Below are 12,482 nucleotides of genomic sequence, written 5' to 3' on the forward strand. Positions count from 1 at the left end.
CTTACTAGTTGGTCTATGGTAGTAAAGATGTACTTCCCATTGAGGTGGAGATACAATCTTTGAGAGTACTAGCAGAAACCAAGGTCCTAAAGGAGGATTGAGTGAAACAAAGACATAAGCAATTGGCTTTGATAGATGAGAAGAGAACTAGGGCACAATACCACACACAAGGATACCAAAAGAGGATTGCTAGAGCATTTAACAAAAAGGTGAGACCTAGAAACCTTAAGGAAGGGGACTTGGTCCTAAAAGTGCTTAGAGATGAAACTTTTGATCCAAGAGGAAAGATGAAGCCAAGATGGTCTAGACCTTTTATTATCAAGAAGATCATGTCAGGAGGTGCTACGAGAATCACAGATTTGGATGGGGAAGAGATGCTTCGCCCAATCAACATAGATAGACTTCGACGATACAACATTTGAAAAGAAAATAAAAAAGCTTGCTAGGTTGAAAACTCGAAAGGGCGGCCTAAGCAAAAATTAAGGCAAAAGGGCCCCGCTAGGTTGAACACCTAAAAGGGTGATCTAGGCAAAATAAAGACCATGGGCATGGCGAAAATTCCTCAAAGGACGTCATGAGCAAAAATTACATGGCATGGAAAAAAGAAAAAAAAAAGACGACAATAAACAAAAATAATAAATGGGTGGTTCTTTCATTGCTCAAATTAAAAGATGATTAACTGTTCCTATAGAGGATTTGGAACATTCCAATCCTTTATTAAACTCACAAGGAAAGACATGAGAATCATACGGTGCAGAAAAGTAAAATTTGGGGCATATCAAGGTGGTCAGTCAGTCTTTCTTTCTTTTGATTGGACTTTTGTAAGCTTTCTTAGCTATGTAAACCCACTGTATGACACCCTTTAAGTCTTTTCTTATGTCCTAAAGTTTATTGAAACAATTGGAGCCTTTCATATGGCCATATCTAGGAGAGGTAAAAGAGAAGGAGAGAAGGCGTGAATGAATAGAAAAGACGGAGAGAGAGAAAATAAAAATAAATAAATAAAAGTCCAAAGACGATACAAGGCACTTCGATGGGTTAAAAACCGAAAGGCAATCCATGCAAAAGTTAGAGGAATCCTGCTAGGTCAAAGACCTAGGCAAAAATTAGGGATTAAGAGAAAGGATTCGCTCATTTTGACTTTATGGTATAAGAAAGATGTGAGGGAGACCAAAAGAAGTGAGAGCCTCTTGGGAACTAGAAAAGGTGAAGGAAGGCATGCAGAACCAAGTCCTCCTATTTTGATTATGTCTCCTGTAATTTTTATGGCCTAAAAGATTCAAGGGACAAAGCAAGCATAGAACTTCCAAATGTCAAAGACCAAGGATAGCAAAATTGCATAAAGTTTCCACAAGTTTGTAACTTAAGTACATATCCTAAATAAAAGCATAAATGTAAAAGGTGTTCTTAAAATACAACCTAATGTCTCAAACCAAATCTAAAGTGTAGGCATGTATGCTAAAAGAGAAAAATAATAAAAGAAACAAAAGAAGAAAAAAGAGAGAAAGTATGCTATGCTATGTTGTATCTGTGTCTATGTCTGCCTATCTGCAGGGTCACCGGAAGTGCCTCTTCCTCAATTGATAGCTTGGAGTTGACACTGAACCTCCACCACCATCAGCGCCATCATCATTATCGCCAGCATCCTCACCACCGTACAACTGTCGGGAATACTCAGTCAACTCCAGCTTGAGTTTTCCTGCAAGCCAAATGAGCTCCTCGCGCTCCAGAACGGTGGGCTAAATTTTGGAAAGAAATTTGTTAGGACAAGGGTTGAGAGATGCAAGAAAGGAAAGAGAACAAGAATGAAAGAGAACTTACCGCCCGTGTGCCCTTAGGAAAAGGGTAACTCATGACATTGGTATTGCGACCAACAGGACACTCCCAAGCATAGCCATCAGGGTCGTAAGCATAGACCGACCAAAGCAAATGGGGAGGGTCAATGAGAGCACTAACAGTAGGGCTAGCCTGACACAAGTGTTTCATTTGAATGTTACTAATGTAAAAGAATGCAAATGACGACTGATTAAAGGGAAATAAGAGAAGCAAGAACACATACCTTAGCAATGAAAGAAGGCATAAGGCGAGTCCCACTAAACTTGTCATAGCCTAGCTCATCCGTGACCAGATCAACAAAGGGGATGCCCGGCTTCTACAGTTCATACTCTGCATTCATCATAAAGCGAGGGGCGTGCATGAACACTGAAGGATCCATAGGAACCTAGGGCATGTCCTCACCTGCCAGCTAGTAGCACACCCTCTTCGCCAAATAGATCACCCTCAGTCCACTACCCTCAAGGGGCTGGGAAAGCCGAGAAGTAACGATAGCAACTGCCTCCAAGTTCGGGTCCAATACAAGGTTAGCACCAGCCGAAGGACTCCACATAATCTGTGACAACACGTGGGGTTTGGAAGAAAATCCTAAGAAGCATGCAAATAGTGGAAAGCAATACATTCCTAACTTACATCATCAAGAGAAAGCCTGTCGAGGTGGGCCCAAAGTGAGGTGGCACTCTTCAAGTCCACCGAAGTCCTATAAGTAATGAGACCATACTCTATGGCCCAACGCTGAAATGATATAACAATTTGCAAGATGATAGTTTGCAAGATGACAATTTGCAAGACGTTGTGGTATAGTTTGTAAGATAACAGTTTGCAAGATTTAGATATGGTATAGTTTGCAAGATGATAGTTTGCAAGATTCAGATATGACAGTTTGCAAGATATTATGGTACAATTTGCAAGACACAAGTATGGCAATTTACAAGGTAACAGTTTGCAGGATATGGATATGAATGCAGTACAGCAGAAAGACCTTAACCATCTAGATACATTCCTCAACCGTCCCCTATGGACTATGCATGAAGTCTGCCTCTAGATTATTATAGCAGATTGTCTCAATAGCATACCTCCTCCCAAGCAGCTCCATACCCAGCCAAGTGCCCGACTTGTCCTCCAGACTAATCGGGACCCATCAAACCATAGACCAGTCATGCGGTGGAAGTCGTAGGGAGTGATAGTCATCTCCCTGTCAGCAATGTGGAAGGTGTGGGTAGTGTCCCACCACCTCTCTACTAAGGTCTGCGCTAAGACAACACTGGCAGACCTCTTAGGCATCAAATGAATGACAAGCTCAAAACCCCCAGCACAGATGTGGCCCCGAGTCTCCTCAGTGATGATGTTGTACCATACCAATACCTCGCTAATACTTCCACTACCGAAATATGGGGCTAAAACCTACAAAAAGAGAGTAGGATTAAATTCATGATTAGGTGAAAAAAATGGTAGGAAAGTGATATTGGATTCACAATAGGATGAGCTATGACATGGGATGTACAATTAAATGCAAAAATGCTGAAGGATGATGTTAGAATTGCAAACAGATGAAAAATGCGCAAACTAGGGTTTCTATTCGGTGCCATGCGTGCGCATGAAGGATACTGCGTACATAGAATTCTGCACGCATACGCAAGATGGAACCTGGGTGCGCATAAACTGAAGAACAGATACAAGCGCGCAAGAACAAACCTGCGTATGCATGAATACAGGCTGCACACGCAGGAATGAACACAGAAGGGTGTTCTTCGACATTCTCAAACTTTTCTCAACCAAAACTCATCCTAAACATGTTCCTACCCTTCCTAAAGTGTCTGGTTTTCAGAGAGAAGTTGAGATTGAAGAAGAAGATAAGGGTCAGATTGTGAGGGAATGAGAGAAAGGTAAAAGGCTTTTGTAGAAGGAGTTAGAGAATATGAAGAGATGAAGGAAGATGAAGAGAATGAAAAAGAAAAAGAAACTATTGGTAATCATTGGAGAAAAAAAAAGATGAAGAGGCAGGAACATACCTGATGGCTAAACTGCATGTAGCTTAGGCCTCCCCGCTAAACTACGTGTAGTTTAGCAATATATATATATCTCCCTATGAAGTTGCCAAGAGGCTAGAAGTGCAAAGGAAAATTCAAAAATACATCCAAAAATGATAGAAATGCCCTCAGTAGGCAAAGAAAACAAAGACCCTAAAAAGAATCCCCAGTGGATCATAAGCATAAAAAAATATCCCTAGTGGATTGAAACCCTCAAAAGTATCCCCAGTGGATTGAAAGCATCAAAAAAATCCCTCAGTGGATCAAAAATCATCACGAACACTCCTTAGTGAGTCAAGATCAACAACCAAATCCCAAGTAAATCTAGTATCATAGACAGACTCCCCCTTAGGTCCAAGACACGGAAGTAGCCCCCTTAAGAGTTATAAAATGAAATTTCCCCAACGGCGTTGATAAAGCCCCCTCGATGGTGGAGTTAACATCAATCCCCAGTGAATTTTAAGAAAGAAGAAGATAATTATTCCCCGGTGAAGGAAAGTTCCCTAATGAGCAACACACCATCAAGGAGTCCCCAGTGGGCCGTAAACTATCAAGACCTCGTGGTAGGTCAGAATCATCACCAAAACACTTCTTAATGGAATTATACTCCCTAGTGTGTTCTCCAGCATCCCCAATGGATCTTTCATCCAAGAAATAGTCGAGCAAATCAGAAAATAGAATTCGTGCACATATATAGAGGGAATTGAACATACAAGCACGAAACCCCATACAAATCAGAAAGGAACAACATAAAACTTGTGCACATATCCTACAGGAATTGAACATGCAGGCAGGAATCCCATGCAATCAAAAAGGAACAACATAGAACTCGTGCACATATCTTGAGGGAATTTAACATGCACACACGGTGGAAGAGGTAGAGATAGGGATAGAGACCAAGGTCACCCTGAGGCAAGAGCCTCACCAAAACAAGAAGAGATAAAGATGGAGAAGACAAGTATTACCCAAAGGCGCAAGCCACCCAGAGAAGTTTGAGGCAAGAGCCCCATATGGACACCACAGATATATATCCTTTTAAGCTCGTAAGTGCACCCATGTTTGTTTTTCTTTTTTAGTGACTCTAGGATAGTGAGTCACTCGCCTTTTGCTTGCAATTGACAAAATAGGTTCTGGTATAGTGAACTTGTCATTGCTCATTTCTTGAGCAATAAAGATGGGAATTTGGACATACGAATCTCGCGCAACTCTTTGGAGTTGCACCCCTACCCCATATATGCATAATGTGTGTCATGTGTGTGGGTTGGGCCCTAGATGTATGTCGAAACAAAATATTTTGTCTCTTATTCTTTTGATTCTGTTAGAGAAGCTCACAAATCAAAAGAGGGGCATTTGTAGACACCGCACACCCCTTACAACTCGGGCCCCTGTTCCCCAATGATGTTGAAATTTTAAGACCCAAGGTTGGTTTAGGGCCCAATTAGATATTAAATTGACTTGAGAAATGTTAAAATGAAAAATATAACTTTTAATGAGCAAATAAATCTATTTTTGGAAAAGTAAACCGAGGAAACCCTCGACATGCACACGCAAGCCCGATCCTGCGTGCGCATGAAGGGTTCCAGAAACATAAATAAGACAAGTTTTCTGCATTAATGCTGAGGTTTGGAACAAATCCCACATCTTATGGGAGTCGTTCCAAACCGTTATTTTCACAATATAAGTAGCCTTACATGGTATATTTTCAAAATACACAAAAATTCCACGGAAAAACACTAAGATTCACCAGAAATAGTGAATCAAAGAGGGAGTTTTTTACAAAACATCATCAAGTCAATTTTCTTTTGATTAAAGCCTTTTTCTGGCCTTGATCTTCAAGATTAAGATTACTAATCACTCTTTTTATTGATTGGGAATAGATTTGACTTAGGGGAACGGTAAAAAATCAAGCTTGAAGAGCTTTTTCTTCGAGGTATAGTTCTAAACTTTTTCCTTTATTTTCTCTAGTTTAATTCTGTTTTTGTTTGTTTCTTTGCTTGTTTTATGTTTTTAATATGTTTGAATAGTCTAGGTTTGCGTAGTTGTATATTTTAAAGCATGTTAGGATATTAGATTTAGTGTTTTGAAGTGCTGCTCTATTTGCTGTGTTTCTAGGGTTTTTGGGCTGAAACCCACGTGAGCATAATCCTACCTGCGCACACAGGCTTGATTATGCGCACTCAGGGTTGTTCATGCGTGCGCATGATTCTGCCCAGAAATCCTAACCCTAATTTTGATGATTTTGTTTCTGATTTCACATGTAATGCTTCTATCTTAGGTCCTTTTTTATATATTCATGCTGTTAAACTTTTGTTTCACATGTTTAATTGTTTGTTTCCCTTTCACATGCTAGAATTAGGGTTTATCTTGTATTTCCTTGCTTTAATATCATGAACATGCATTCACATATTCATGCATAATGTCATAGGTGCTGAGTTGCTGCAAAGTAAGTGAGGTACGTCATGCATTTACAATGTACATGCATTTATTTGTGATATGATCTTGCTTAGGTTTGATGATATAATTGTGCTCTTAATGCTTTATGATTGGTTTACCTTGTTTCTACCTTGATTTAATGTTCATATGCTTCTGCCTTAAATGAGATATAATGACATGATGATAGTAACATGCTAGGGTTTATGTTATATCATACTAGATGAATGTGAGGTTGGTTTGACATGTATGCTAGATGTATGTTAGGGTTTATGATGTGAGATTGGAGCATGTTAGGGTTTATGATTTGATGAGATGCCATGATGATAAGACATGTATGCTAGATGGATGCTAGGCTTTGGTTGATTGCCATGATAGATGTATGATTAGGTCTATTGGGGGATGATTGATGCTATGTTGATTGTTAGATGAATGCTAGTGTGTGTGTGAGTTAGAATAACGATATTGAGTGTGCCTTTAATAGGGTTAAGGCATAAGACACGATAAGAGGAAGCCAACCTTAGGGTTGGACAGTTTTGGGTGCCGAACACCTTCCCAAAACCGTACCTTAACTCCAAACTCATATCTCTGGTAGTAAGATAAAAAATGTCATTTCTTGAGAGGACGCTATATATATGGTTCCTAAATGATAATGCCTTAAAACGTATACTTGTTATATTTTTATAGGGTTGAGGCATAAGACACGATAAGAGGAAGCCAACCTTAGGGTTGGACGGTTTTGGATGCCGAACACCTTCCCAAAACCGTACCTTAACTCCAAACTCATATCTCTGGTAGTAAGATAAAAAATGTCATTTCTTGAGAGGACGCTATATATATGGTTCCTAAATGATAATGCCTTAAAACGTATACTTGTTATATTTTTATGTAGCCATTATCTCCTTATTATTATGCTTAATTTGTATAATTAAGCCATGATTTGCATTAGTCTCTATTATTTATCTTTACATAATTTCTTGAATAAGATGTCATTCATTGCATTAGTCTCTCTTGGCCAACCGCTGACCACTCCCCTCAAGCCCTCCCACCTCCTTGCGTCTCCACTTCACTGTAAATGCCAACTAACCTTCTATCTCACAAGTTCACTCTCCACCCTTTTTTGGGGTTGGTTCTCCACCTTGTCTTTGTTTAACTCTATGGCCAAAATATCCTTCCCCTTTGGTTTGGTTTAAGTTGGTTGATTTGATGGTTTGAGTTTGAAAATTGAGGTTTTGAGAATGAAGGTGGGTATGAAGTTTTGTAGATTCGTGGGTTTGAATGCGTTTTGATTTAGAATTTGGGGCAAAAGATGTGTTGGAATGAATTTGTTCTAAGAAATTTTGTATTTTGATAGGAATTTTGGATGAAACATTTGATTTTGTTCCTCAATTTTTTACAAATCAGCACTTTTTGATCTTATTTTCACTTTTCCTTTAGGTTTTAAGGCATTTAGGCTTCAGGAAATTGAACAAATTTTTTATTGGGCCTTGATTCAGGCCTTCAGGGCCTTTAGATTGGGCCTAGTTCAAGGCCCTAAAGAGGCATTGCAGGGCTCATGGGGACCCGTAGGGATGGGTATGGGGGCAAAAAAAAAAAACCCTTCTAGTTAACGGGGTGTGTTCGGGTCATGGGTGGCAGGGCGGGTTTGGAGATAAAGAAACTTGACTTGTTGCCATTCCTACTACTACTACTACTAACAATAATAATAAAACTCTAATTTGTTTTAAGAAAAGGGAAAAAACAAATCAGCAAATACTTTTAAAAAAATTGAGCCTTAAGATAAAAGTGGCAATGTGGCTTGGTGGGTGGGAAATTGAAAATTTTAACTGTGAATAATCGGTAGGATTTGATTAAATTTTAGACACTCAGTGTTCACGTGGGTACAGTGAGCACACAAAATAAGAACTTTGAAAAGTGAAAACAAGAGATTAGACTTTAGAGAGAGAGGGAAAGGAGAAAGGAGGGGGGAGGAGGAGAAAAGCTGAAGAAGAAGACGAAGAGGTGTGAACAATTTTGAATACACAATCACAAATAGCAAGAGATAGAGAAACATAATGACGAAGATGAAGACTAGAGCAAACGAAGAAGATGACTTGAGAAAATACAAAGAAGACTTGAGACATGATTGCTGTTGTTTGGGTTGGGATCTTGCTTGGGTAAGTGTTTAGATAGTGATGTTGTTTGGGTTAGGTTTTGTTGAGGGGCATTTTTTTTCTATTTTTCTAGCCCAAATTCTCTTTGTTGAGGGGCTTTTCAATGCCATAATAGAGTTATGGGTGGAGTTGGGTTTGGTTCCACTACAAGAAGTAGACCATTCTACAAAACTAGCCTGTGAACAAACAACGAAATCAAGAAATTATCAAGATATAAAGCAATAATTATGAGTAATTTGTTAGTTGTTATTTAGTTGTATAACCATTGGGGTTCAACCAAGCCTAGATCCAGTTATTAATCTACTAGGACTTGGGGCTTATTAGTTATTATGGCTGAGATACAGATTCTAAGAATATAGAGAGTTAGGCTTAGTCCCACGATGACTAAGTGAGGTCGTTTTGCTGGACCAATGAAGATATGCAGTAACATAATGTAACATTAGATTATAAAGCAATAGTACTCTAAAAATATCAATTATTTTTAATCACTTAACCATTATAGCTTTTCTATAAAGTTGAGCCATAATACCTAAACCCCAACTCTTATGGTCTTATATATTAGGCTTCAAGCTCCATAAACCTTGTCAAGTTTAGGACTTCAGAACAATATGGCTTCCCCAGACTTCTAAGTTGACAATGGGTATTTCTCCTTTCCTTATACTAAAGGATTAGTATTTCCCATGGTGGTTCTAAGCTAGGATTGTTATTTGAGTGAGTTAAGTTGCTTCTTTTGCTTGTATCTAAATTTGAGATGCTAGGTCACTCTCTTTTGCTACCCATTTTTCTTGGTGCCTTGTCCCCTATATATATTGATAAGTGAGTTTCAAAAATTACATATTTACCCTTGTCTTGTTTTTGCTAACCCTTCTTTTAACAAAATGAAACTCTGTCTCCTAGCTTCTTTCACATTTCTGGCATTAGAGTCCTTGAAAGCACTTCTAGTCTTCCTTAGATATAGAACATTCTCTCATTCGATTGGCTAGGCAAGACTTTTGGGTGTTGTAGGTCTTCCTCCTCTGCAAAACCGTGGGGATAGGGTGGTGTGGTCCTTCTAGTAGCCTAAGGAAATGACATTGACCATCTAAGATTGATTTTTTTTTTCAATAAATGGCATAGATGCTTGTGGGCGCAATGCACAGTAACTTTTAGGGGAGTATGCCTCGGCATACATCTAAGCATACAACATGGCAACAATCATCCCAAGACCTAACATTCATCTATCATGCTCATCAACTGACCCTAGCATTCATCTATCATGGCACCTCATATTATCTCAACCAAGGCAGTAAAACAAATCATGGTAGAAAAGTAGGCATGGCAACAAAAGTATCGATCATCAAATATATATGCCAAACTTTTAGATATGAAAACAAGCATCAAACAAACACATCCGTCACTCAAATGCATGTTCATACCAATGCATGTCTTACCTTGCTTACCTCACTACATCACAGCACCTATGGCATTAATGAATGGACATGTGAATGCATGTTCATGGCATCGAGCGAGAAACATAAGAGAAAACCCTAATCTAGCATGTGCAAACAAACAAATAAATAAAGAAACAGAGGTTCAAAAAAACATACAAGGAGATAAATACAGAGACATATTATGTGAAAGAAGTAAAAAGACTCAGATTAGGGTTTCTGGACACGAGTATGTGTGCGCATACATAGGCCATGTAGAAGCATGCGCACGCAAACACACCAAAACCCTAACCTAGAAACACAGAAAAACGAACAAAACTTGAATCTAACAACCTAACATGCAAAAGATCATAAATCAAAGAAAACCTAGGCTAAACAAACATGTTATAATATAAAGAAACAAAGGAAGCAAGGAAAACAAAAGGAATAAAGCAAGAAAAGTAAAGAAATGAAAAAGAAAATCTTAGAACTCAATACCTCAAACAAGAAGCTTTTTAAGCTTGATTTTGACCGTTCCCATCAATCAATCTATTCACAATCAAATATAAAAGTGATTAGTAATCTTAAACTCAAAAGATCAAGACCAAAAAAGGTCCCAATTAAATAAAATTTACTTGAGGATGTTTTGTGAAAAAATCCTCCTTTGATTCACTATTTCTAATGAATCTTAGGTTTTCCCTTAAGATTTTCTGTGTCTTTTGAAAAGGTGCCATGTATGCCTTTATATAGTGAGAAAATAGGGGTTTGGAACGGCTCCTAGATGATGTGGGATTTGTTCCAAACCTCAACATTAATGCAAAAAACTTTCCTTTCATAGGTTTTTGAAACCCTAGCTACATGCGTAGGTCCGTGCCTGTGTACGCATGCATCAAACCTGCGTATGCAGGTTATGGCCTACGTACACAGATCGAGAGTTTCCTTAACCTTTTATTTTCCAAAAATAGATTTATTTGCTCATAAAATGTTATATTTTCCATTTTAACACCTCTCAAGTCAATTTGTAATATAATTGGGTCCTAAACCAACCTTGAGCCTTAGAATTTCAGCATCATTGGAGAACAGGGGCCCAAGTCATAAGGAGTACAAAATGCGGTGTTTACAATGCTTCATAAGGAAAACACATATGCTAAAGGATTTGGTTGGATAGCCATTTTGGAATTTCCCTTCCTATTGAACCACCATGTCTTATGCCTGAAGAGTGGTCCCTTGTCATACCTCATGGATGATGTCTCTTTTCTCGGATTTTGTGGCTAGGCTTCAGCCTTGCTATATTGCTCTTCTTGTTTCCTATAGGACTAATTTTCTTATTGTATTTCTTGCCTCCCTTTTTTTTGGAAATTTCCATGGTGGGACCCGATTCTTCATGGGCCACCCATGTTATTCCATTTAAACTCCTGTTGGTCCATCTTTTGGGTTTATTGCAACCTTATTTAAGGTCATCTTTTATTTGCACATGTTGGTTGGGCTTGCCTTGCCTTATTCAAGACTTTGCTTGTGCATTAAATTTTTGGGTCTTTTCGGCCAATATTTTAGTTCAGGCTTTGTATAAAAACTATGTAAAAACCTTAAATTTTGGGTGTCAACAAGTTTTAATTTTAAGTTTGTGGAGGGAGCCGAGCTTTGGAAGAAAGAGGGGAGGGGGGGGGGTTAAACTCTAATTTTTCTTGGGCCCAAACTGAATATGGATATATTGTATATACTATATTTTGTTGTTGGTAATTGTTGATACCCCTTTTTGTAAATTTGCATCCAAAAGCCTATGAGGAGAAAAGCCCAAGAAAGCCCTAAGAGATGGGTTAGAGTATGAGCAAAGAGAAAGTAATCGGGCTATATTCCAAAGGCCTAAAGAGAAGAGAATCCATAAATAAGGTCCAAGTGATGACCTAAAAAAGAAGAGTATTTTGAGAATAAAACCCAAAGGTAGTCCCACAAGCCCCTTTCAGGAGTGGAGTAATAAAAGGCCTTCTTGAAAGAGTAATGTTGAGAATAGAAAGTAAAGGCCAAAGTAGGCCCACAGGTCCCTTTTGAGAGATGAGTAATAGGAGGCCATTCTCAAAGAGAAAAATGAGTATTAGAAAAACCCAAAGGTAGAGAAACAAAATGGAGCCCAATAAGTGAGGCCCAGTAGAATATACGAAGAGAAAAGAAAATAAAAGGGTCAGCAGGCCTAACCCAATGAAGTGAATAAATGAAGAAAAAAGAAAGCAAAGGGGTCAGCAGACCCAACCCAATGTATTAAATAAATGAAGAGAAAAGAAAGCAAAATAGGTCAACAAGCCTAACCCAATATATGGCAGAAAGTCCATAATGCCTTTGTATAAGGGGATAAGGATGAATTCTGATTTTGCGGAAAGTAAAGTAAGGTGAAACCGTACAAAACCACAGCAGCAAGAAACACATGAAGAAGAAACAAGACAAAGTCATAGTAGCAGGAAATGCGTGAGGGAGAAACAAGACAAAACCAAAGGCAGCAAAAACGCATGAAGAGGAAACGAGACAAAATCAAAGGCAGCGGGAAGTGCATGAAGAGGAAGAAGCCAAAGAACAAAAAATGGTGCAGCTGAAGCCTTGTCGACCTGCAACCTAGCCAATGCAAGGGAGGCAAGGCC

The sequence above is a fragment of the Quercus lobata genome, chromosome 10, assembly GCF_001633185.2.
Source record: "Quercus lobata isolate SW786 chromosome 10, ValleyOak3.0 Primary Assembly, whole genome shotgun sequence".
NCBI classification, from domain to species: Eukaryota; Viridiplantae; Streptophyta; class Magnoliopsida; order Fagales; family Fagaceae; genus Quercus; species Quercus lobata.